Here is a 27,748-nt window from a genome sequence, read left to right on the forward strand (position 1 = left end):
GTTCAGTCATTGAGTCGTGTCCGACTCTTTGCGACCCCATGAATCACAGCACTCCAGGCCTCCCTGTCCATCACCAACTCCCGGAGTTCATTCAAACTCATGTCCATCGAGTCGGTGATGCCATCCAGCCATCTCATTCTCGGTCGTACCCTTCTCCTCCCACCCCCAATCCCTCCCAGCATCAGAGTCTTTTCCAGTGAGTCAACTCGTCGCATGAGGCGGCCAAAGTATTGGAGTTTCAGCTTTAGCATCAGTCCTTCCAATGAACACCCAGCACTGATCTCCTTTAGAATGGACTGGTTGGATCTCCTTGCAGTCCAAGGGACTCTCAAGAGTCTTCTCCAGCACCATAGTTCAAAAGCATCAATTCTTTGGCGATCAGCTTTCTTCACAGTCCAACTCTCACATCCATACATGACCACGGGAAAAATCATAGCCTTGACTAGATGGACCTTGGTTGGCAAAGTAATGTCTCTGCTTTTTAATATACTATCCAGGTTGGTCATAACTTTCCTCTAAGGAGTAAGCGTCTTTTATTTCCTGGCTGCAATCAGCATCCGCAGTGATTTTGGAGCCCAAAAAAATAAAGTCTGACACTGTTTCCACTGTTTTCCCATCTATTTCTCCCAGTCTATACCCTTTCTTTATATTCTCTTGACAACGTCTCACACAGGGCAGAAATTTTTAATTTTAATGAAGTCTAGGTGATCAATTCTTTTCTTCATGTATCCTGCCTTTTGTGTTGTATCTAAAAATTTATAGCCATACCCAATGCCATCTAGGTTTTTTCCTGAGTTATTCTAGGATTTACAGGCTTGCATTTTACGTTTAGGTCTGTGATCCATTTTGAAGTAACTTTTTTTGAAGGATGTGAAGCCTGGGGCTGGATTCTTCTTTTTTTTTTTTTCTCCTTTGCATGTGGATGTCCAGTTGTTATATCATCACTTGTTGAAAAGACTATTGTTTCACCATTATATTGCCTTTGCTCCTACATCAAACATTAGTTGAATTACAAAGTAAAAGGCACTTTATATATGCATAATTCCAGTAATCTTGATAAGATTCTACCTATTTTGTGAGCAATTCTTTAACAGGGTTTTCTTGATGATCCTAAACAGGGACTTAAGGCCTAGTACTTTGTTAAAAGAACAGTTATGACCAACCTAGACAGCATGTTAAAAAGCAGAGACATTACTTTGCCAACAAAGGTCCCTCTAGTCAAAGCTATGGTTTTTCCAGTAGTCACGTATGGATGTGAGATAAAGAAAACTGAGGGCCAAAGAATTGATGCTTTTGAACTGTGGTGCTGGAGAAGAGTCTTGAGAGTCCCTTGGACTGCAAGGATATCCAACAAGTCCATCCTACAGGAGATCAGTCCTGAATATTCATTGGCAGGACTAATGCTGTAGCTGAAACTCCAAAACTTTTGCCACCTGATGTGAAGCACTGACTCACTTGAAAAGACTCTGATTCTGGGAAAGATTGAAGGTGAGAGGAGAAGGGGATGACAGAGGATGAGATGATTGTGTGGCATCACTGACTTAATGGACATGAGTTTGAGTAAACTCCAGGAGTTGGTGATGGACAGGATGGCCTCGCCTGCTGCAGTCCATGGGGTCGCAAAGAATTGGACACCACTAAGTGACTGAACGAACTGAACTGACTTTGTTAAAATTGTGACTTTGCTGGATATGTAGTGGTGTGAGTTGGTGTACAGATGCTTTTTTTCTAGATTAAAGGAAAATGGAGATACTTAATGTTCTTCGTTGAGAGATTACAGCAATGGTGGACAGAGAGTATCTTCTATCCTAGGGTGTCTGAGGATACAGTGTGTCTGTGATCAGGGACAGAAGCTAATCTCTTTCATCAAGGGCTCTGGCACAAGCAGCACTGCTATGTGTTCCTCAATGAATGTTGAGCCGTTTCCACTTCCACGTTCATCACTGGTGCCCAGAGAATATCAAGGAGGCAGTCCCAGAAAATTCATGCTGTGTGTAGTGCAGCCATGGGAGTGCCTAAGGCCCTCCCTCACGTTGTCTGTAGGTAACAAGCCATGAATATACCAGAGCGGGGGAACGCGAGTGGCCTTCGTGTCAGGTATTCCTGGATCTGTATGCAAAAACCAGGAAAACTGAAGAGAAGACATTGGACTTATCTCTAAACAGGTAGGGGCAATTCTAATATTGATTATTTGTTTCCACAGGCTGGTGGTCCCAGACAACCACTGTCATTCCCCTTTTACAAAGGTCTACTTTTATGAGACCTTAGGCTCCAAAATCACTGCAGATGATGACTGCAGCCATGAAATTAAAAGATGCTTGCTCCTTGGAAGAAAAGCTATGACCAACCTTAGTTCAGTTCAGTTCAGTTCAGTCACTCAGTCGTGTCTGACTCTTTGCGACCCCATGAATCACAGCATGCCAGGCCTCCCTGTCCATCACCAACTCCTGGAGTTTACTCATACTCATGTCCATCGAGTCGGTGATGCCATCCAGCCATCTCATTCTCTGTCGTCCCCGTCTCCTCCCACCCCCAATCCCTCTCAGCATCAGAGTCTTTTCCAATGAGTCAACTCTTCGCATGAGGTGGCCAAAGTATTGGAGTTTCAGCTTTAGCATCAGTCCTTCCAATGAACACCCAGGACTGATCTCCTTTAGAATGGACTGGTTGGATCTCCTTGCAGTCCAAGGGACTCTCAAGAGTCTTCTCCAGCACCACAGTTCAAAAGCATCAATTCTTTGGTGATCAGCTTTCTTCACAGTCCAACTCTCACATCCATACATGAACACGGGAAAAACCATAGCCTTGACTAGACGGACCTTGGTTGGCAAAGTAATGTCTCTGCTTTTTCATATGCTATCTAGGTTGGTCATAACTTTCCTTCCAAGGAGCAAGCGTCTTTTAATTTCCTGGCTGCAATCAGCATCTGCAGTGATTTTGTAGCCCAAAAAAATAAAGTCTGACACTGTTTCCACTGTTTCCGCATCTATTTCCCATGAAGTGATGGGACCAGATGCCACGATCTTTGTTATTTGAATGTCGAGCTTCAAGCCAACCTTTTCACTCTCCTCTTTCATCAAGAGGCTTTTGAGTTCCTCTTCACTTTCTGCCATAACGGTGGTGTCATCTGCATATCTGAGGTTATTGATATTTCTCCCGGCAATCTTGATTCCAGCTTGTGTTTCTTCCAGCCCAGCATTCCTCATGATGTACTCTGCATAGAAGTTAAATAAGCAGGGTGACAATATACAACTTTGACGTACTCTTTTTCCTATTTGGAACCAGTCTGTTGTTCCATGTCCAGTTCTAACTGTTGCTTCCTGACCTGCATACAGGTTTCTCAAGAGGCAGGTCAGGTGGTCTGGTATTCCCATCTCTTTTAGAATTTTCCACAGTTTATTATGCAAAGACATTACTTTGCCAACAGAGGTTCGCCTAGTCAAGGTTGTGGTTTTTCCAGTAGTCACGTATAGATGTGAGAGTTGGAATATAAAGAAGGCTGAGTGCTGAAGAATCGATGCTTGTGAACTGTGGTGTTAGAGAAGACTCTTGAGAGTCCCTTGGACTGCAAGGAGATCCAACCAACCAATCCTAAAGGAAATCAGTCCTGAATATTCATCAAAAGGACTGAAACTGAAGCTCCAATACTTTGCCCACCTGATGCAAGAACTGAGACCTTGGGAAAGACCCTGATGTTGGGAAAGATTGAAGGCAGGAGAAGGGGATGACAGAGGATGAGATGATTGGATGACATCACTGACTCGATGGAGACGAGTTTGAACAAGCTCTGGGAGTTGGCGATGGACAGGGAAGCCTGGAAAGCTGCAGTCCATGAGGTCGCAAAGGGGTGGACACGACTGAGCAACTGAACTGAACTGAACTTTTATGAGAGAACATTGGACGTGGAATTCTGGGAATTTGTTATGGTCAGTAAAAAGCTTTTCTATGTTTATACATATGTTCATCACTTAAAACCCACCATGTGTAATACTGCACAACAAAACTGCCACATATCTACCTGAATTTTTCATTTAAGCAAGTTCATGATCAATATTGATTGCTGTAGCCAAATTATATCAAAATCCACATCACCTAGTAAGATTGACCAACCAATCTGCCACTCCAGACACTTATTTTGGGTGTACTAATCTATTCTAACTTAAGGCTCATTTTTTTTAAAAAAAGTAGAGTACTGATTATTTTGTTTAGATGACTCAAGGAGAGGTATGAGACTAAACCTACTCATGAATGACCTCTTTGGACAGGCAGGAGAATGTGCTTCTCTTAACAAGAGAATAGCAACAAGGGATAATATCAATCTGCATTTGTAGAGCAAGATTTTCAAAGGCTTCTCTACTGCATTATTTCATATAGTTTTCATAACGATTCTGTTATTCAGACAGCACAGTTAGTCTTCACTTCATTAGGCAAATGGTGAAACTAAACAAAGATCACACGGAAAACACAAAAAAGAAAACTTAATTCTTTTACCTGGGATTCACTGTGGAATCCAGCTTGCTTTCCCTGAGACCACTGACACTTTAATTTTCTGAGTCCCATATGGTCAGCAACTGCATTAAGAAATGTTTCCAAATTCATTCACATACTTTCAAAATTCCCTTTTTCCTTTCCTTCTTTTAGCACTTTACCTGACTTAACAGTGGGAATAACAAACCTCCAAAATTGGTGTGCTTCACTCATGTATAATGGAAAATGACTCCATTGGTTATGAGCTATGATGTGAGACATCTGCTAGAATGGTCTGGCTACTACTGGCTGGACAACTCTTTTACTCTCTGTATTTTTCATGATCATTTTATGTGCTTTAATTATTTCCTTAACTATACTTTAAACTACTCTAAGGAAGAAATGATAATTTATACTTTATATTCTTAGCACTTATGTTTAAATATAGGTAGTCATTGAAATGAATTTTTGTTGATAGTGTTTATGTAGAAAAGGGTTTGATGCATGTGTGCAATATGGATCCAACAGTTTCCAAATGAATAAAAATTGCTGAATGAATAGTTCCTTTCAGGTTATGAAATGTACCATGCAAACTAGCTATGGATCAACATCTGTTATATTTGGGCTTTTTATACTGTATCACGTTTCATATAGGAAATGTTGCTATAATACTAACTTTATAATGTTTTTCTCCATTGCTGTATAGTATATTTTGATCTGTATGAAATTAATTCATCCAGAAAACACTTACTAATCTGCTTTTATATGCCAGACACTGGATATGAGCTTGGCACATAAGATGTGCATAAAATTGGCTCAGACTTTAAGGAACTTTACATTTTGTAGTTAATTTAAAACATGCTATGCATTCCTTATTTCGTCTATTTCCTCTTTTGCTTCTCACTTCCCATTTCCCCTCAGCTTTTCTCATGTTTGTTTATACAGCCTAGCGGCAGCTGGTTAATACCAAGAAGGCTTCCATTTATTGTATACTCACTGAAGAGCTGTGCTAAGTGCTCTTCACACAATGCCTCGTTGAATTTCATTTTAAGCCTTGGAGCAAAACTACTAAGTGGTTGTTATTGACCTGTTCATTTTACAGCCTAGTAAATAAAGGCTTGGAGTGGCTGGATAATTTGCATATGACTAATAGCTTAGGTAGGGGAGCTGGGATTGAACTCAGGTCTTTCTTCAAATTCCACTCCCTTACCCACTACTCCATTGCTGCCATTTAACTAAGCATGAAGTCATTCATTTGTATAATGACAGACCTTTTATAGTTCAGTGGTAAAGAATCTGCCTGCAATGCTGGAGACACAGGTTCAACCCCTGGGTCGAGAAGATACCCTGCAGAAGGAAATGGTGAATCACTTTCGTATTTTTGCCTGGAAAATCCCATGAACAGAGGAGTCTGGTGGGCTACAGTCCATGGGAGTCACAGCAGAGTTGGACACAACTTAGCGAGTAAACAACAACAACAACAGACCTTTTGTAGCATGAACACTTTTATTTTTCTGATGTATGCGAATCAACAAAAGTACACATACAGACTAGGAAAAAAATGTAGAGAGGGGCTGAAGGGAGGGAGATTATTTAGGTGGAAAAAGAAAACTGATGGAATATTGAATGTGTCTTTAAGACTGTCACATGGAAAAGGAATTTACCTGTTGAACACTACTGCAACGATAAGGGACTTCCCGGCTGGCGCAGTGGTAAAGAAACCACCTGTCAATGCAGAAGATGCAAGAGACCTGGTTTCTATCCCTGGGTCAGGAAGATGCCCTGGAGGGAAAAATGGCAGCCCATGCCAGCTTTCTTGCCTGGAAGCCCAGCAAATGACAGCCTGTGGGGTCACAAAGAGTTGGATATAACTGAGCAACTGAGTGCACACACAGACACACACATCCATGGATAAGGTTAAGAGAAAGTTGCCCTACAATACAGGGGGCACAGTTTCAATCTCTAGTAGGGCAACAAAGCCTACACGTGGCAACCACTGACCCTGAGTGCCACAACTAGAGGGAGTCAGAGCCCCACACACAGGATGTAGCAAAGATCCTGGGTGTAACAACTAAAACCTGATGCAGTCAAATAAATAAATACTGTTTTAAAAAAGGAAACAAGTTTGAATTCACTATTAGGAAAGGCTTTCTAATAGATTTGCTAAAGAAGAGAATGCAATTTGTGCAGAAGTTCAAACATGATAGTGTTAAGGAGAGGCCTCAGCAGAAGGGAAAGGTAGACAAGATAGCGATCTTGGTTCTGCCTCTGACTCCAAAGGCTAAATAGTTGAATCATGGGTCGTTCTAGCCTTAGGACACCCTCCAGGATTTGCCCTATGGAGCAGTAGATGTCACTGTTTCATAGAAAGAAGAGTAAAGGTGCACCTTTCTGACTGTAAATAGGATATTTGAAAATAATATACTCAGATCTTTGTCTATTTTCAATGGAGAGAAATTTCTAAAAACTGTTTAGGATTAATGTTGTAGCTAAGAAACACGCAATGAGAAATCCAAGATTTTATAACATTTTTCTTAAGAACTTAGGCTTTATTTTTCTTGTAAGGCTTTGCCCAATATTGTAATCAAAGATTATGCTTGTTCCAAAGAATCCCTCTGCATAAGATGAGATCTAATAAAAGACAAAAAGTCATGTTCTCTAGATGGTGCTGCTGGTATTAAAGGTGATATATATGTATATACACATACATGTACACACTCAAACATATTTTGACTCAACATTTATTTTGTCTTCCTTTCTGGTCCTCTATGCTTTCTGGATTTAACCCAAGCTCTTTAAGGAAAAAAGCATGATATGAGCACAAGGTGGCTAGGATTTGCATTCTCAATTTTGTTAGATACTCAAATTGAGATTACCATGACTCAAGTTTCAGGTGAAAGCAGCTTTCCTTGGCAGGGTTATCATCTATTAAACCCAAAGGTTGGGACTGAAGTGATTTCTCAGCCCCAGAGAAAGTTACAAGGTCATCAGTAGGAGACAGCAAAGCTGCCTGGACCACATTTCAAATGTATCCTCTTCTCTCAGCTTTGTCTCTTCAGTCCAAAGATCCCTCCTGAAGCACACAGAACCTGATGCTCCTCTGATCCATCTCCCTGAAGAGCTTTTCTCTAGATAGATGTTTCTTTCACTTCAAGAGACTCCAAAGACAGAGAGAGGGAAAAGATCAGATGGGGTCCTTTAAACCTGCCCCCTTCACTGGCTGTGAATTACATCAACAATGGCTTCCTAAGCATCTATAAATATAAGTTAACTCCTGGTTACATTTTCTTAAGAAGCTTATATTCTCCTAGGACAGATGAAATGTAGTCAAATGACATAATAAAAAGTGGAATGCACCCTAAAAGTAGAACAAAAAGAAAACATATGTTTTAAAATAGGAAAGTGAGCTGAAATAATCATATAAGTGCATTTTTATAGAGCATATGAAATTTTAATTTGATGATGAAGGATGGGTAGAATTTTGATACAAAAATTGCAGGGGCATGACATTCTAAAAAAGAAATGGTATACATTCAATGCTACTCTCTCAATTCGTCCCACCCTCACCTTCACTCACTGTGTCCACATATCTGTTCTCCATGTCTGCATCTCCATTGCTGTGCTGCACATATGGCTGATTCATGTTGACATAACCAACACAGAAACCAACACAATAATGTAAAGCTATTATCCCCCAATTAAAAATAAATTTTAAAAAAGAAATGATCATAATATAAGGTGGAATAGAAAGGGGCTTGCAAAGGTGGAATAAGAAGGGACTTGAAAAGGTGGACATGGAACAACAGACTGGTTCCAAATAGGAAAAGGAGTACATCAAGGCTGTATAGTGTCACCCTGCTTATTTAATTTATATGCAGTGTACATCATGAGGAATGCTGGGCTGGAAGAAGCACAAGCTGGAATCAAGATTGCCGGGAGAAATATCAATAACCTCAGATATGCAGATGACACCACCCTTATGGCAGAAAGTGAAGAGGAACTCAAAAGCCTCTTGATGAAAGTGAAAGAGGAGAGTGAAAAGGTTGGCTTAAAGCTCAACATTCAGAAAACTAAGATCATGGCATCTGGTCCCATCACTTCATGGCAAATAGATGGGGAAACAGTGAAAACAGTGTCAGACTTTATTTTGGGGTGCTCCAAAATCATTGCAGATGGTGATTTCAGCCATGAAATTAAAAGACGCTTACTCCTTGGAAGTGGTTTGCCATTTCCTTCTCCAGTGGACCACATTCTGTCAGACCTCTCCACCATGACCCGTCTGTCTTGGGTGGCCCCACAGGCATGGCTTAGTTTCATTGAGTTAGACAAGGCTGTGGTCCGTGTGATCAGATTGGCTAGTTTTCTGTGATTGTGCTTTCAGTGTGTCTGCCCTCTGATGCCCTCTCACAATACCTACCGTCTTACTTGGGTTTCTCTTACCTTGGATGTGGGGTATCTCTTCACGGATGCTCCAGCAAAGCGCAGCCACTGCTCCTTACCTTGGAAGAGTCACCCTTCCTGATCTTGAACGTAGAGTAGCTCCTCTCAGCCCTCCTGCGCCCGCGCAGCCGCCACTCTTTGAAGGTGGGGTTGCTCCTCTCGTACGCTGCCCCTGACCTCAGAAGTGGGGTAGCTCCTCTCGGATGCTGCTCTTGACCTTGGACGTGGTGTAGCTCCTCTCAGCCACTCCTGCGCCATCGCAGCCTGGCACTCTCGGTCACCACCCCTCACTTTGGGAGTGGGGTAGCTCCTCTTGGCCATGTCTCCTGCATGGTCTGTCTCAGCTGCCGCACTTCCTGCACAGTCCTATTCTTGCCTTGAGAACCCCACGAAAAGTATGAAAAGGCAAAATGATAGGATACTGAAAGAGGAACTCCCCAGGTCGGTAAGTGCCCAATATGCTACTGGAGATCTGTGGAGAAATAACTTCAGAAAGAATGAAGGGATGGAGTCAAAGCAAAAACAACACCCTGTTGTGGATGTGACTGGTGATGGAAGTAAAGTCTGATGCTGTAAAGAGTAATATTGCATAGGAACCTGGAATGTTAGGTCCCTGAATCAAGGCAAATTGGAAGTGGTCAAACAGGAAATGGCAAGAGTGAATGTCGACATTCTAGGAATCAGAGAACTAAGATGGACTGGAATGGCTGAATTTAACTCAGATGACCACTATATCTATTACTGTGGACAGGAATCCCTTAGAAGAAATGGAGTAGCCATCATGGTCAACAAAAGAGTCCGAAATGCAGTACTTGGCTGCAATCTCAAAAACAACAGAATGATCTCTGTTCGTTAGGCAAACCATTCAATATCACGGTAACCCAAGCCTATGCCAGACCAGTAAAGCTGAAGAAGCTGAAGTTGAACGGTTCTATGAAGACCTACAAGACCTTTTAGAACTAACACACACAAAAAAAGATGTCTTTTTCATTATAGGGGACTGGAATGTAAAAGTATGAAGTCAGCAAACACTTGGAGTAACAGGCAAATTTGGCCTCGGAGAATGGAATGAAGCAGGGTAAAGGCTAATAGAGTTTTGCCAAGAGAACACACTGGTCATAGCAAACACCCTCTTCCAACAACACAAGAGAGGACTCTATCCATGGACATCACCAGATGGTCAACATGGAAATCAGATTGACTATATTTTTTGCAGCGAAAGATGGAAAAGCTCTATACCGTCAGCAAAAACACACCAGGAACTGACTGTGGCTCAGATCATGATCTCCTTATTGTCAAATTCAGACTTAAATTGAGAAAGTAGGGAAAACCACTAGACCATTCAAGTATGACCTAAATCAAATCCCTCATGATTATACAGTGGAAGTGACAACTATATTTAAAGGACTAGATCTGGTAGACAGAGTGTGTGATGAACTATTGACGGAGGTTCGTGACACTGTATAGGAGACAGGAATCAAGACCATCCCCATGGAAAAGAAATGCAAAAAAAGCAAATGGCTGTCTGAGGAGGCCTTACAAATAGCTATGAAAAGAAGAGAAGCAGAAAGCAAAGGAGGAAAGGAAAGATAAAAGCATCTGAATGCAGAGTTCCAAAGAAAGAAAAGGAGAGATAAGAAAGTCTTCCTCCGTGATCAATGCAAAGAAATAGAGGAAAACAACAGAATAGGAAAGACTAGAGATCTCTTCAAGAAAATTAGAGATACCAAGGGAATATTTCATGCAAAGATGGGCTTGATAAAGGACAGAAATGGTAGGGACCTAACAGAAGCAGAAGATATTAAGAAGAGGTGGAAAGAATACACAGAAGAACTGTACAAAAAAGATCTTCATGACCCAGATAATCACGATGGTGTGATCACTCCCCTAGAGCCAGACATCCTGGAATGTGAAGTCAAGTGGGCCTTAGGAAGCATCACAATGAACAAAGCTAGTGGAGGTAATGGGATTCCAGTTGAGCTATTTCAAATCTTAAAAGATGGTGCTGTTAAAGTGCTGCATTCAATATGCCAGCAAATTTGGAAAACTCAGCAGTGGCCACAGGACTGGAAAGGTCAGTCTTCACTCCAAGGAAAGGCAATGCCAAAGAATACTCAAACTACTTCACAATTGCACTCATCTCACACACTAGTAAAGTAATGCTCAAAATTTTCCAAGCCAGGCTTCAGCAATAAGTGAACTGTGAACTTCCAGATGTTCAAGCTGTATTTAGAAAAGGCAGAGGAACCAGAGATCCAATTGCCAACATCTGTTTGATCATCAAAAAAGCAAGAGAGTTCAGGAAAAACTTATGTTTCTGCTTTACTGACTATGCCAAAGCCTTTGACTGTGTGGATCACAATAAACTGTGGGAAATTCTGAAAGACATGGGAATATCAGACCACCTGACCTCCATCTTTAGAAACCTGTATGTAGGTCAGGGAGCAACAGTTAGAACTGGACATGGAACAACAGACTGGTTCCAAATAGGAAAAAGAGTATGTCAAGGTTGTATATTGTCACCCTGCTTATTTAACTTATATGCAGTGTACATCATGAGAAATGTTGGCCTGGAGGAAGCACAAGCTGGAATCAAGATTGCCAGGAGAAATATCAATAACCTCAGATATGCAGATGACACCACCCTTATGGCAGAAAGTGAAGAGGAACTAAAAAACCTCTTGATGAAAGTAAAAGAGGAGAGTGAAAAAGTTGGCTTAAAGTGCAACATTCAGAAAACTAATATAATGGCAACTGGTCCCATCACTTCATGGGAAATAGATGGGGAAACAGTGGAAACAGTGTCAGACTTTATTTGGGGGGGCTCCAAAATCACTGCAGATGGTGATTACAGCCATGAAATTAAAAGATGATTACTCCTTGGAAGGAAAGTTATAACCAACCTAGATAGCGTATTAAAAAGCGGAGACATTACTTTGCCAACAAAGGTCCGTCTAATCAAGGCTATGGTTTTTCCAATGGTCATGTATGGATGTGAGAGTTGGGCTGTGAAGAAAGCTGATCGCCGAAGAATTGATGCTTTTGAACTGTGGTGCTGGAGAAGACTCTTGAGTGTCCCTTGAACTGCAAGGAGATCCAAGCACTCCCTCCTAAAGCAGATCAGTCCTGGGTGTTCATTGGAAGGACTGATGTTGAAGCTGAAACTCCAATACTTTGGCCACTTCATGTGAAGGACTGACTCATTGGAAAAGACCCTGATGCTCCGAGGGATTGAGGGCAGGAGGAGAAGGGGATGACAAAGGATGAGATGGCTGGATGGCATCACCGACTCTATGCACATGAATTTGGGGAAACTCCAGGAATTGGTGATGGACAGGGAGGCCTGGCGTGCTGCGATTTTTGGGGTCATAAAGAGTCAGACACGACTGAGCGACTGAACTGAACTGAACTACTCGTTCGAAGGAAAGCTATGACCAACCTAGATAGCATATTTAAAAGCAGAGATATTACTTTGCCAAAAAAGGTCCATCTAGTCAAGGCTATGGTTTTTCCAGTGGTCATGGATGGATGCGAGAGTTGGACTCTGAAGAAAGCTGAGTGCTGAAGAATTGATGCTTGTGAACTGTGGCGTTGGAGAAGACTCTTGAGACTTGGACTGCGAAGAGATCCAACCAGTCCATCCTAAAGGAGATCAGTCCTGGGTGTTCATTGGAAGTACTGATGTTGAAGCTGAAGATCCAGTTCTTGGCCACCTCATGCGAACAGTTGACTCATTGGAAAAGACCCTGATGCAGGGAGGGATTGGCGATTGCTGGGAGAGAAGGGGATGACAGAGATTGAGATGGATGGATGGCATCACTGACTCAATGCACATGAGTTTGGGTGAACTCTGGGTGTTGGTGATGGACAGGGAAGCCTGGTGTGCTGCCATTCACGGGGTCGCAAAGAGTCAGACACGACTGAGCGACTAAACTGAACTGAACTGCAAAGGTGGATTAGAAAGTGGCTTGGCACTTGTAAAAGAATGAAACTAGAACACTTCCTAACACCATACACCAAAATAAACTCAAAATGGATTAGAGAGCTAAATGTAAGACCAGAAACTATAAAACTCCTAGAGGAGAATGTAGGCAAAACACTCTCCGACATAAATCACAGCAGGATCCTCCAAGACCCACCTCCCAGAATATTGGAAATATAAGCAAAAATAAACAAATGGGACCTAATTAAAATCAAAAGCTTCTGCACAGTAAAGGAAACTATAAGCAAGGTGAAAAGGCAGCCTTCAGAATGGGAGAAATTAATAGCAAATGAAGCAACTGATAAAGGATTAATCTAAAAAATATACAAGCAGCTCCTGCAGCTCAATTCAAGAAAAATAAACAACCCAATCCAAAAATGGGCCAAAGAACTAAACAGACATTTCTCCAAAGAAGACATAAAGATGGCTAACAAACACATGAAAAAATGCTCAACATCCCTCATAATCAGAGAAATGCAAATCAAAACCACTATGAGATACCATTTCACACCAGTCAGAATGGCTGCTATCCAAAAGTCTACATGCAATAAATGCTGGAGAGGGTGTGGAGAAAAGGGAACCCTCTGACACTGTTGGTGGGAATGCAAACTAGTACAGCCCCTATGGAGAACAGTGTGGAGATTCCTCAAAAAACTGGAAATAGAACTGCCATATGATCCAGCAATCGCACTCCTGGGCATACACACCGAGGAAACCAGAATTGAAAGAGACACATGTACTCCAATGTTCATCGCAGCACTGTTTATAATAGCCAGGACGTGGAAGCAACCTAGATGTCCATCTGCAGACGAATGGATAAGAAAGCTTTGGTACATATACACAATGGAGTATTACTCAGCCATTAAAAAGAATGCATTTGAACCAGTTCTAATGAGGTGGATGAAACTGGAGCCTATTATACAGAGTGAAGTAAGCTAGAAAGAAAAACACCAATAGAGTATACTAACTTCCCTGGTGGCTCAGAGGTTAAAACGTCTGCCTCCAATGCGGGAGACCCGGGTTCGATCCCTGGGTCGGGAAGATCCCCTGGAGAAGGAAATGGTAACCCACTCCAGTATTCTTGCCTGGAGAATCCCATGGACAGAGAAGCCTGGTAGGCTACAGTCCACGGGGTCGCAAAGAGTCGGACACGACTGAGTGACTGAACGGAACGGAACGCATATATATGGCATTTAGAAAGATGCAAATGATAACCCTGTATACGAGACAGCAAAAGAGACACAGATGTATAGAACAGTCTTTGGGACTCTGTGGGAGAGGGTGAGGGTGGGATGGTTTGGGAGAATGGCATTGAAACATGTATATTATCATATGTGAAACGAATCGCCAGTTCAGAGTTGATGCATGTTACAGGATGCTCAGGGCTGGTATGCGGGGATGACCCAGAGGGAGGATAAAGGGAGGAGGGAGGGGGGAGGGGGGTTCGTGAGGGGGAATTCATGTACACCCGGGGTGGATTCATGTCAATGTATGGCAAAACCAACCAATATAATATTGTAGAATAATTAGCCTCCAGTAAAAAAAAAAAAAAAAAAGAAGAAGAAAGTGGCTTGGGGTTCCTGTCCAGATTGTTTGAAATGCAGGGTTCATAAAAAGAATATCAAATCAAAATCATGATTATGATTTTGCTTTGCATGTGAGGATATAACCTGAATGCTTTTCAGGAGAGAAATAATAGTTCTAACAGGAATGCTTTAAAGAGGTTATTACAGCATTTATTTGTGCTGTCACACCCATATTGTATTATCTGCTTTGTAATAGGAGGCCAGATCATCTGCTGAAAGTAAAGAAGGTGGGCGTGCAATTGGGATCTTTAAATGTATGTAGATTTGGGGAGGTTACTACAGCAATTTCAGAGAAATAGAACTTGTAGTGAGGACCAAGCAGACTGAAGTCACAGAACACAGATCATGTAGCATGAGTTTGTAGCAGCCAGCATAATACTGTAATTAGCAGTATTGGAATGGAAACAGGGAAAAGACGGTGATGGCCAGTGAGGGCTAGAAATGTGCATGGTGAGTAGAACAGAGGATAAATAAGAAATTTAAGGGTGTAGAAAGGGCAGATTGAGAATGGCTGAATCCCAGCTTCTGTTCAGGTGGAAAGGTAAATAAAGTTTATATGGATATCTACATGTGCCAGGCAATAGGTTAAACAATTTTTACAAACTCTGTGAATTACTGTTTCTGTTCATTTTATGGACAAGGATGTGAAGAATTGGCAGAAGACTGGTATGACTGGTATGGGACAGTGTTAGGACTCTAATCCCGTCTGCCTGATGGAGACAGAAGAAAGCAGCTGGCAGTTTCCTCATGGGTGAAGACAGTGGGAGGCGTGGTCTTTTGGGGGAAGTCTGGGTCAAGGCACACCAGGGGACTATTAGAATATAAAAAGAGGATAATTCAATGCATGTTGATGGGCGCTCAACTGTTTCTGAAAAGCATCCATTCATATCTTAGATGGTAACATAATGGGATTCTCTAAAATGTATATGACTGCCTCAGTCATGGTAAGAAACAGTAATACTTCTTAGGATCAGAGTGCCTTTCAGGAGGACTATGGGCTGACATTCCAGTGTTATTGTCAGCATCTCTCACAATCTTGTGAAAGAAAAGTATCACTTCAGCCAGCGGCAATGATCTGCAATCAGTCACTCTGCTACAATCACAGGCCCATCAAGAGACAACCTCAACTTGTGAATATGAGTACTAGAACACCTCAGAACACATGGCTGAGGGTGGCAGAGAGCACCAGAGAAGGAAACAAGGAGGCTGAGGCATGTGTGGGCCAGGTCTGGGCAAGGCATCCACCTGCTGGCACTGCCTGTTTGGCCAATCCCAGCCACTACAGAGGAATTTGCTTTGGGAGAAGGAGAGCTGAAGCTTGATCCCCTTCTGGGCCACCACAGTTGCCCTGCTCCAAGAGTGGATTTGCTTACAACAGACACTTCAGGGTTGAAGAGCATGTGCTCTGCTGTCAGAAAGAATTGCTTCGGGTTTCCAGCCCTACCATTTATTAGCTAGGTAAGTTTGGATAGCATTTCTATAAAAATGGGACTAAGGTATCTTTCTCTCTCATCAGTGACTTCATATTAGCCCTACAACTGATAGTACTATAGTACTGGTTGCTGAATCAATAAATGGAAGCAGCTACTAGCTGTTAGTGGAGCTTCCGAGGTGGCACTAGTGCTAAAGAACCTGCTTACCAATGCAGGAGATGTAAGAGATGCAGGTTCGATCCCTGGGAAGGGAAGATCCCCTGGAGAAGGGCATGGCAACCCACTCCAGTATTCTTGCCTGGAGAATCCCATGGACAGAGGAGCCTGGCGGTCTACAGTCCCTAGGGTCACAAAGAGTTGGACATGATTGAAGCAACTTAACAAACACAAACGCACACTAACTGGTAGTAGGTATGAGCTGGTAGTAGGTGATGGAAAACAAAAACTATCTAACAATAGAAATTGGCTCTACAAATTCAGACTACTTGGTATAAAGTCATTAAACAGTATCCATGGTAGTAGGGCTGGAATAAAGTGAGAGGTTGATGAATTACAGATTGTTCTTTTTGCTTTTTTGTGTATTTTATGTGGCTTTCATAATTTGAGAAAAAAGGGGTTGAAAACAAAAGCACAGTGATAAAAATACTTTCAGGTTTATGCTTCTCACTGTTCTCTAAGTCTCAAATTAAAATACTCCAATGTTTATAATATAACAGTTTTGGTTCATTTAGTGTGTTAACTTCATTATCCTACCATATACCTAGTGATTTCCAAAGAAATGTATTTGCTCTTATTTAGGACTCCATCTATATGATTCCAAATTTTCTCCACTCAAACACAACTGATTTTTATTTCTTCTGTTTCACTTTACTTCCTGTCCATATATACAAATATACCATATATTGTAATTGTGACTATAGAGATTTTATACTCCTTTTTTTCACTGAACATTGTTCACGGAGCTCCACTGTCTCCATATTTAAAACTTTTCATGGCTACTTAGTAATATTCTATCAAAAACTATTATCTGTCCATTCCTCTAAGATTAACCATTTCAGTCCTCCTACATTTTTACAATGGTGAACCAATTAGACTTTTTCACAACTTTAACCTTTTTCTTCTTGTGAACTATTTCCTTAGGAAAAAAATTTTCAATGGTAGCAAAATATTTCAGGTTCTTAAAATTTATTGTAGGATTGTTTTCAAAATGACTGTACACACTTGCAACACTAACCCCATGGCAGCTGCCACAGCTGCTTTATTTTCTGACCCACAGGATCCCTATTATCATTTTAATTTTCATTTCTTTGATTACTAGCAGATTTAAGCATTGTCATTTATGTCTATTTTTTTATGTTTCCTCTTGTTGCTTTGACATTTGTAAATAAATGTAAACTTCTGAATATGATTGGAACAAATAAAGCCTTTTTATTGCTGGCTTTTCTTTATTTGTTTCAAATCTAACCCAAATTGTTCATTCACTTTTGAAGTGACCCCCAGAATGCCAAAATTAAAGAACAAAAGTAGAAAACAAATATATAAATTGGTTTTGTGTCATTCCACATGCAAGAAATAAACTAAAGTCCTCGTATATCCTTTCTCAACATCCTAAGGCCTAATGGCACCAATTCAGTACTCTATTGGGATTACCTTTGGGGACATTCAAAACAGTCATACTCTGAACAGCAGGTTTTATTACTGACCAGGATCAACTTTTAATAGGCCAGTTAGTTTGCAACAAAATTTGATTTGACATTCAGTTATTCAATCAATAGTTCAGCAGTTGACCTGAAAATAGTCCATTCTGTTGAGAGTGAAGTCCATTCTGTCTTTCCCTCATCAATAAACCTTATGCCAACATCCATTTGAAAATGTTCAGAGTTTAGTATTTCATCTGAAAAATCTCAAAACTTAGTATTTCAAATCTGAAATGTGTTCTCTGCCTTCCTGTGAAAAGATTGAACTCTTCTTTGAGATATTTAAGTTGCACATGGCTGCATCACTGAATATAATGCTATGTCACTCATTAGATCTGAACCTTGGGAAGCTGAGGAGTTTGATTTACTTTACTCAGTTTTATAAGAGAACCAGAGATAATGGCTACCCTGGAGAATCAAGCAGATTCTTTTTTTCTGAAGCTTCCTAAGTTTTACTCTGCCCTACATTAATCATTTTGAAATTGGCTCTTCCTTATGGCCTACTGAGTTCAATGAGATCAATCACAACATTTCAGTGTGTTGTAATGTCATATATATTTCAACACAGATCTAAGAGGTTCCACATACTTTGACCATTTTTGGGTAAACACTTCATAGACTGGTAACCCAACATGCTTAGCAATCCCTTGGGGAAGTAAACACGTTAATTAACCATAGCTCTTAAAATAAAACTATATCGCTTACCATTTGCTCCACTTAAAAGAAGTTTCACATTCTATCTTTAGCTGAAGGTTACTAATACAACTATACAACAATGCATGACATTTTTCATCCAAGAACCTGTTTTGAATCCAAATTAAAGCTGTATATGTATGGATTTATGAAGACTTAGAGTTAATAAAGAATCTTAGGGGTGGGGGTGATGCTTGATTGAAGTCAACTTGTGAGGCTCCACTACCAGTAGAGAAGCTATAAATATTGTCTTCTATTGCTCCTGTGGCAACAGTAAAAAATATGTTGAACTGAATCTAATGTATCTTCCTGTGAGTTCTTCCACAAACTATGATACACATTGTCTGGATGTATATTCTATTTAAGAAAACAATGATCTAGATACATTTTGATTTTAACTTCTGAGATTTTTCTGAGAGGTCACTTTATTTTTGTTAATCTTTGTATAGCTACCAACCAACCATCAACCAAGGTAGAATATACATTTTGAGGATGTTTGTTTTTCTAGTAGTAGGAATGGATTTGATTTTTTACATATTAGTCTATTTTCTGTTTCCAACCAACAGTATACAAGGGGAAATGATTAGAATTTAAAGCACAACAAAGCTAACTGACCCACAAAATGATTGAACCCAGAACACTGTTCTGTTCAGTTTGCCAAGTCAGTTTTCTGTTACATGGTAGCCTTTTAAAAAGAGAGTGTGGCAAACTGGAGTTGGTTACTAAACTTTATTTCTTTAAATCGAGGAAGAACTAATAGTCACTTGTAAGCAAGGTTGCTTCTTTCTACTTGTTTTGTCATTGACTACATCCCTGAGCAATTGAGCAGATTTAATGCAGCAGTTTTTTGAAAAGAACTTTCTTCTAACCTGTTATAATATCAAACAGCTGGGAGGTTAGCTGATAGCTCCTGAGTCTGTTAGGATAAACACATTACATTTACATTCTCAGACAAGAACTTTGTAGCTCACTTTGTATCCCAGAATACCCAACCATGTAAAGTTCCTAGAAGGAGAGAACTTTTCTAAATATGTGTCCCTTTTTTCCTTAAAAAATTAAGTCTAATTTTTTTTAAATAAATTATTGGGTTGGCGAAAAAGTTCATTCAGGTTTTTCCATACACTAGTACAGAAATCCGAATGAACTTCTTGGCCAACCCAATAGTTTCAAACTGAGATCACAGATAGTGTTTCAAGAGTCAAGATCATGTGGCTTAGGGTTTTAACTCTTGAGACTGACATATTCTACAAATTCATACTGATCTCTCTCTCCTCCTCTTTTCCTCTCCTTCTCCTCCCCTTTTTCTTCATTTTCCTTTCTCCTCCCTCAAACCCCCTCTCCTTTTTTAATATGTATTTATTTTACTTATTTGTTTGGCTGCATCCTGAATGCAGCACATGGACTTTCTAGTTGTGCCACACTGGCTTAGCTTCCCTGTGGCATGTGGGGTCTTAGTTCCCTGACCAGATATTGAACCCACGTCCCCTGCATTGCAAGGCAGATTCTTAATCACTGAACCACACAGGAAGTCCTCCAACCACCCTGTCTTAAAACTGTTTTCAGTATCAAATGTTTTCTTCTGGTTGTTCTTGTTGCATTTGGAATGAAGCTAACTCCACAATGGCCTTGGAATTACCTATGGGGATTTACATACGGTTGGGACAGTGGAAGCTCCCTCAAGCCCTTCTACAGGGAGGGTCTCCTAGGCATCCACCCTGCGAACTCCATGAGAGCACTAAAGTCTGTTCCCTGATCACATACCTGACTCTTTCCCTGGAGTTACCTGCCTTTGTCCATCTCTTTCTGCTCCCCGGGGTAGAAGAAAAAAATTCATTTCTGTGTAAGTACTCTCATGGTCACGCTTTTCAGTTCTATATCCTTTCAAAGCTCCCTCCTTTGGATCTGGACCACTCCAAAAGAGTGGTGTCAGGGAACCTGACATGCATGGTTTACATCATGACCATGTAATCATGCTATCTGGTACTGTCAGCCAGTAGTCTTATCAGTTTAGTTGACATTACTCTAAAGCTTTCAAATCTCATTTAGTAGAAAGATAGTATTTGGACAGATATGAAATTTAATGCTGCAAATAAATGGATACATTTAAGAGCACTAAATTTATTTACTTTCCAATAAATACCTGTCCTAAATTCTCAAGTGTGACCATGCAGCTATACACACTCTAATATAATAAAAGTTACCATTTTTAAAACAAATGCATATAGATGATTCAGGATCAATAATCAAACATATTCTGTTTATGATATCTCATATCACAGTCAGGAAAAGAAAGGATTCACTTTGGAAAGAGATCTCTCTTTTTTTCCCCTTCCTCTCTGATGATGAAAAGCACTGATCTTGGCTCTGTCACTTGGCAAAAAGAGCACTTGTGCAGATTTGGATTTAAGCTTTGTCTCTATCTCTAGTTGTGTGACCTTGAGCAAGTCACAACCACCCTCTCTGTTCTTCAGCACTACGTGTAAAATAGATAGCTACTGATAAGTTGCTGTATAATGCAGGGAGCTTGGTGGTGCTCTGTGATGACCTAAAGGGGAGGGGAGGGAGGCTCAAGAAGGAGGTGATATATAATATAATTATGGATGATTTGCAGAAACACACATCGTAAAGCAATCTTCCTCCAATTAAAAAATAAATTTAAAAAATACTACATGAGCAAAGTAGATTTTCCTAAGCCTTTCAGTTTAAAAAGTCCAGTGCTAATGCAAAACTGAAAGCATCTGTCAATTCAGAGGTAATGAAACATTTTATTTTTCATGGTGTGTCTGTGAAGGATTGGTATGAAGTAAAAGACCCAGCCTGAGCAGGGTTAGCCACCACTAAGGTTAGATGTGCATTCAGTCAACCTCCTAAGAACTCACCAACCAGTGGGATTTCACAAAGGCACCTTCCAAAAATCTATCGCAGGATGTTGTTCTCATGAGCCTTTTAGTCCTCCTGGGTTCTCCTAATAACAGTGGCCAAGTAGTTGTCAACTTTTATAACTCATCTTATTTCTTCAGTCAAGAAAGAAAAGCTACTGCATCCGAGAAATTGTTTGGGCTGGTGTGGTGGATGCATTTATGTCTACAATTTTAAAGATCAAACTTTTGAAATAGTCTTAGCAATAAAGCAGGCTATGGTACACAATATTTTGCCACCTGATGCAGAGTTGATTCATTAGAAAAGACCCTAATGCTGGGAAAGACTGAAGGCAGGAGAAGCAGATGACAGAGGATGAGATAATTGGATGGCATCACTGACTCAATGGACAGGAGTTTGAGCAAACTCCAGGAGACGGTGAAGGACAGGGAAGCCTGGCATGCTACAGTCCATGGGGTTGCAAAGAGTCAGACACGACTGAGTGACTGAACAAAAACAACAGTTGTACACATGAGAAAATATATTTTGCAACGGCAGGGAAAAAATAAAACTCCCTCTCTTACAATAGCAAACATTTTTGAATCAGATTCTTTGATTAAAATCTAATTCCCCATGAAGATTCTCATGTTTCTTTTCACTGAAAAGAACCAGCAAACACTTTTGTTCAAGAGGTACAGCTCTTAACTCCAACAGAACCTGAATATTTTCCCCAACAAATATATCAAAGCAAAAGTGTTAACCAATCTGAAAATAAATGATACTCATTTTAAGCCTCACCATAGTCTTAAGCCAAATGATATTGCCAACAGCCAGATGAAGATTAACTCATCTTCAGAAGAAGAAGCAACAGCCTGCAGAATTTTTTCTCAAGTTTTTCCAACTGTCAGTGAGTCAAAACCATGGTCATTAATACAGCTCAGAAAGAGAGGGGAAGTTGAAAAATTTCCAGTAACTGTCAAAGAAACTTCAAGACTTTCTTAGGTTTTTAAATTAAGTTTTACTCATGTCAACTGCATTAGAACAAAGGAATAAACTGAGACTGTGTATGTGTGACACTAGAACAACCAGTCAATTAAGTGAGGAGTGAACTCAAATCTTCTGATTGACTCCAATTTTTACTTTCAGTTTGTTATTTCAGTGTATTTAATTGGTCACAGCCTGAACATGGGCATATTCATTCAGTAACATTCATGTGGCATTTGATCATTATTAACAACTTTCCTGGAGATCTAAAAATATAAACTACAAAGACTCTGGGTCTATTTAAGTGCATATTAACTTCTAAGAAGCAAGTTTGCTTTTAGTTGCTACTAAACAATGGTGCTTATATCTTTCCTTTTCTCCTTTGCTTTTCGCTTCTCTTCTTTTCACAGCTATTTGTAAGGCCTCCTCAGACAGGTATTTGGTTTTTTTGCATCCTACCAGTCCATTCTAAAGGAGATCAGTCCTGGGTGTTCATTGGAAGGACTGATGCTAAAGTTGAAACTGCAATACCTTGGCCACCTCATGTGATGAGCTGATTCACTGGAAAAGACTCTGATGCTGGGAAAGGTTGGGGGCGGGAGGAGAAGGGGACGACAGAGAATGAGATGTCTGGATGGCATCACCGACTCTGTGGACATGAGTTTGAGTGAACTCCGGGAGTTGATGATGGACAGGGAGGCCTGGCGTGCTGTGATTCATGGGGTGGCGGAGAGTCGGACACAACTGAGTGACTGAACTGAACTGAATTGAACTGAAGCAACAGTGTAAATGAAACCAGTGTAAAGATAGTGGTGAATATGGTATCCAAACAAATAAGGTCTAGATTAATTTAAACACTGATAGGGTAGAAAGAACAAATCTTACTTCTCTGTTATTCAAAGATGAACATATATATATATACATGAAAAATGGTGATTAGAGCAATCATGTTCTGTTGTAATTTTTGAAATTGTACTTTGGACAATTGGCATTGTAAAATTGCCAATTTTACATTGGCAAATACACTGATCAGAAACAATATCTTCTTATTTACCAAATAAATTATTAGATAGGAATTATATTTCACCAATGGCATTGCTTTTAAGTGTAATTTATATATGTGGCAAACACTAAACATTAGCTATATTTGATAAAAAAAATAATACAATGGTAAGCATTTATTTCAAATAAATTGTCTGGTCTAATGAAAAATTTTGGACATGGAGTCAAAACATTGGGATTTTCCTACCAGCATATTTATCCCAAGCTCCTTGACTTTGGAGAAAGTCATTAATCTGCCTGAACATCAGTTTCTTAATATGAAGAATGAAAAAAAAATCTGCTTCACAAGGCCGGATAAAAATTAAATAATCATTATAGGCAAAAATGTATTATAGAATGATAAAGTACCATAAATTGTCATTAATATTTATAGTATTAAATTATAAATAGTAAAAATAGCTATTAAAGTGCCTATTATGTGCTACACAATATGTAAGTCATTAATCTTTACAGTTATCTTGAAAGATAGAGAAAAACATGTTGTGCTTTTTGTATGCATGTTGTAGAGAAAAAGACATTGAGGTTCAAAAAAAGTAATCAAACAATCAGTAATCAAAACAGCGAGAGACTTAATTTTTCTGGGCTCCAAAATCACTGCTGATGGTGACTGCAGCCATGAAATTAAAAAATGCTTGCTCCTTGGAAGAAAAGCTATGACAAACCTTGACAGTATATTAAAAAACAGAGATGTTACTTTTTTTTTTAATGTAGTTAATTTATTTTTTATTGGAGGCAAATTATTTTACAATATTATATTGGTTGGTTTTGCCATACATTGATATGAATTTGCCCCGGGTTTACATAAGTTCCCCCTCCTGAACCCCCCTCCCACTTCCCTCCTCCCTTTATCCTCCCTCTGGGTCATCCCCGCATGCCAGCCCCGAGCATCCTATAACATACATCGACCCTGAACTATACATGACTACTGGAAAAACCACAGCTTTGACTGGATGGACCTTTGTCGGTAAAAAACAGAGACGTTACTTTGCCGACAAAGGTCCATCCAGTCAAAGCTGTGGTTTTTCCAGTAGTCATGTATGGATGTGAGAAAGTAAAAGTGAAAGTTGCTCAGTTGTGTCTGACTCTTTGTGACCCCAGGGACTATCCAGTCCACGGAATTCTCCAGGCCAGAATACTGGAGTGGGTAGACTTTCCCTTCTCCAGGGGATCATCCCCCAACCCAGGGACTGAACCCAGATCTCCCGCATTGCAGGCGGATTCTTTACCAGCTTAGCCACAAGGGAAGCTGGATTATAAAGAAAGCTGAGTGCCGATGCTTTTGAACTGTGGTGTTGGAGAAGACTCTTGAGAGTCCCTTGGATTACAAGGAGATCAAACCAGTCAATTCTAAAGGAAATCAGTCCTTAATATTCATCGGAAGGACTGATGCTGAAGTTGAAACTCCAATACTTTGGCCACCTGATGCAAAGAACTGACTCCTTAAAAAAGACCCTGATGCTGGGAAAGATTGAAGGCGGGAGAAAAAGGGGACGACAGAGGATGAGATGGTTGGATGGCATCACCGACTCAACGGACATGAGTTGAGCAAGTTCCAGGAGTTGGTGATGGACAGGGAAGCCTGGCACGCTGCAGTCCATAGGGTTGCAAAGAGTCGGACACGACTGAGCGACTGAACTAAACTGAATCAATCCAGGAACATATATCAGCAAGCCTTTACAATAAGGACTTGAACCCAAGTCTTCTTGCTTCAAAGCCAAAGGGAGATGCAAATGCATTCCTCTGCCATTGTGGAGCTTGAGATGGCTACCATGTTCTTTATACACACTTAGAGGTTTTATGCCAATGTTTCAAACTGCATTCATGAAGTAGCTGTCTCAACATCTGAGATGCTTATAAAAAATTCATATTCTTTGGCTTTACCATAAACTTACTAAATCAGAATATTAATAAAAGTGCACCTACATGCACAAAAATTCCATGATTGATTCCAAGGCACATCTCATTTCCAGAGTAAATACTTTCAAATGCTCAATGCTTTCCTTCTCCATGTAAAAATATTAGTCATTTTTCTTTTCATTCCTAAATTGTGCTTCATGTTAAGCATAATTTACAATTCATTCATGTTAAACTGAATAAAATAGGATGGACACATTCATTTATTTACTTACTTGTTTGCATTACTATTTTAAGAACTACTCTTCTTTAGCTTTGGGTCTCAGTCTTGTCTTTAGATGAGTCTGATGAGGACTTGTGTGCTTAGTCACATCAGTCATGTCCGACTCTCTGTGACCTCATGGACCATGGCCTGCCAGGCTCCTCTGTCCATGGGATTCTCCAGGAAAGAATACTGGAGTGGGTTGCCATTTCCTTCTCCAGTGATAAAGTATGAAGTGAGTGAAGTGAAGTCACTCAGTCGTGTCTGACTCTTTGCGACCCCAGGACTGTACCCTACCAGGCTCCTCCGTCCATGGGATTTTTCCAGACAAGGGTACTGGAGTGGGGTGTCATTTCCTTCTCCAGATGAAGACGTATACTTCTTCAAAAAGACATGAGCACATGTAAATATATAATCCATATAATTTCAGTCAGTCCACAGACACTCTGAAACCCATTCATGGAAAACAGTTAATAATGACTGTTTTAATAACAGAAAAATTTGCAAATGTAATGAAATGTTTTAATGCACATTTTCAAGAAATTGATACATTAAGCAGACAAAAACAGTCAAATCTTTAAAAATATATACAGAAGAATGTGAATGACACAAATAAAAAGATTTATCTAGTGAATATGTGGGTGTGTCTAACAGTATACATCTTTGGCAGAATGCATGTTTTAATTAAGAACACGCCATGCCTTTACAAAAGTTGAACACACACTGGGCCATAAGACACATCTTAACAGATGTCAAAAAGTTTATAACAGTCATAGTATCTAACCAAGATGTGTTTTAATTAGAAATCAGGAAACAAAAGTAAGTATGTCAGTTTTCCATTGTGCTTAGTCACTCAGTCGTGTCTGACTCTTTGCGACTCCATGGACAGTAGCCCTCCAGGCTCTTCTGTCTATGGGGATTCTCTAGCCGAGAATACTGGAGTGGGTTGCCATGCCCTCCTCCAGGGAATTTTTCACTGGTACGTAACAAATTGCCACAAACTTAGCTGCTCAAACAGCACTCATGAATTATCTTGTAGTTCTGTATGCCAGAAGTCTGAAGAGGCTTGACTATTTCTCTGATCAGGATTTACCAGGACTGTAATCTAGATGTGGTCTGGGCTGGACTCTGACCTGGAGGCTCTGGGGAAGAATGTGCTTCTGGATTAGTCAGGATTCTCCACAGAAACAGAATCATCTGGATGTAAACACATTGCATGCGTGCTCAGTCACTCAGTTGTATCTGAGTCTTTGAGAACCTATGGACGGTAACCTGCCAGGCCTCTCTGTCCATGGAATTTCCCAGGCAAGAAAACTAGAGTGGGTTGCCATTTCCTCTTCCGGGGGATCTTTCCACCCCAGGGATCGAACCCACATCTCCTGCATTAGCAGGTAGATTCTTTACCACTGAGCAACCCTGGATATCAATGTATACAAGGGGAGATTTATTATAGAAACTGACTCACACAGTTATGGAGGCTGAGAAGTCCCCAATCTCCCATCCGCAATCTGGAAACCCAGCAAAGTTGGTAGCGTAGTTATTCCAAGTCCAAAAGCCTGAGGAGCAGAAGTGTCAACAGTTCAGTTCAGTTTAGTCGCTCAGTCATGTCCGACTCTTTGCGACCCTATGAATCACAGCACGCCAGGCCTCCCTGTCCATCACCAATTCCTGGAGTTCACTCAAACTCGCCTCCATCGAGTCGGTGATGCCATCCAGCCATCTCAACCTCTGTCATTCCCTTCTCCTCCTGCCCCCAATCCCTGCCAGCATCAGAGTCTTTTCCAGTGAGTCAACTCGTCGTATGAGGTGGCCAAAGTATTGGAGCTTCAGCTTTAGCATCAGTCCTTCCAATGAACACCCAGGATTGATCTCCTTTAGAATGGACTGGTTGGATCTCCTTGCAGTCCAAGGGACTTTTAAGAATTTTCTCCAACACCACAGTTCAAAATCACCAATCCTTCGGTGATCAGCTTTCTTCACAGTCCAACTCTCACATCCATACATGACCACTGGAAAAACCATAGCCTTGACTAGACGGACCTTTGTTGGCAAAGTAATGTCTCTGCTTTTCAATATGCTATCTAGGTTGGTCATAACTTTCCTTCCCAGGAGTAAGCGTCTTTTAATTTCATGGTTGCAATCAGCATCCACAGTGATTTTGGAGCCCAAAAAAATAAAGTCTGACACTGTTTCCACTGTTTCCCCATCTATTTCCCATGAAGTGATGGGACCAGATGCCATGATCTTTGTTTTCTGAATGTTGACCTTCAAGCCAAGTTTTTCACTCTCCTCTTTCACTTTCATCAAGAGGTTTTTAGTTCCTCTTCACTTTCTGCCATAAGGGTGGTGTCATCTGCATACCTGAGGTTATTGGTATTTCTCCCAGCAATCTTGATTCCAGCTCGTGCTTCTTCCAGCCCAGTGTTCCT

This window comes from Moschus berezovskii, chromosome 6, assembly GCF_049115385.1.
Source record: "Moschus berezovskii isolate FMDL1 chromosome 6, NW_MosBer_1.0, whole genome shotgun sequence".
In the NCBI taxonomy this organism is placed as follows: Eukaryota; Metazoa; Chordata; class Mammalia; order Artiodactyla; family Moschidae; genus Moschus; species Moschus berezovskii.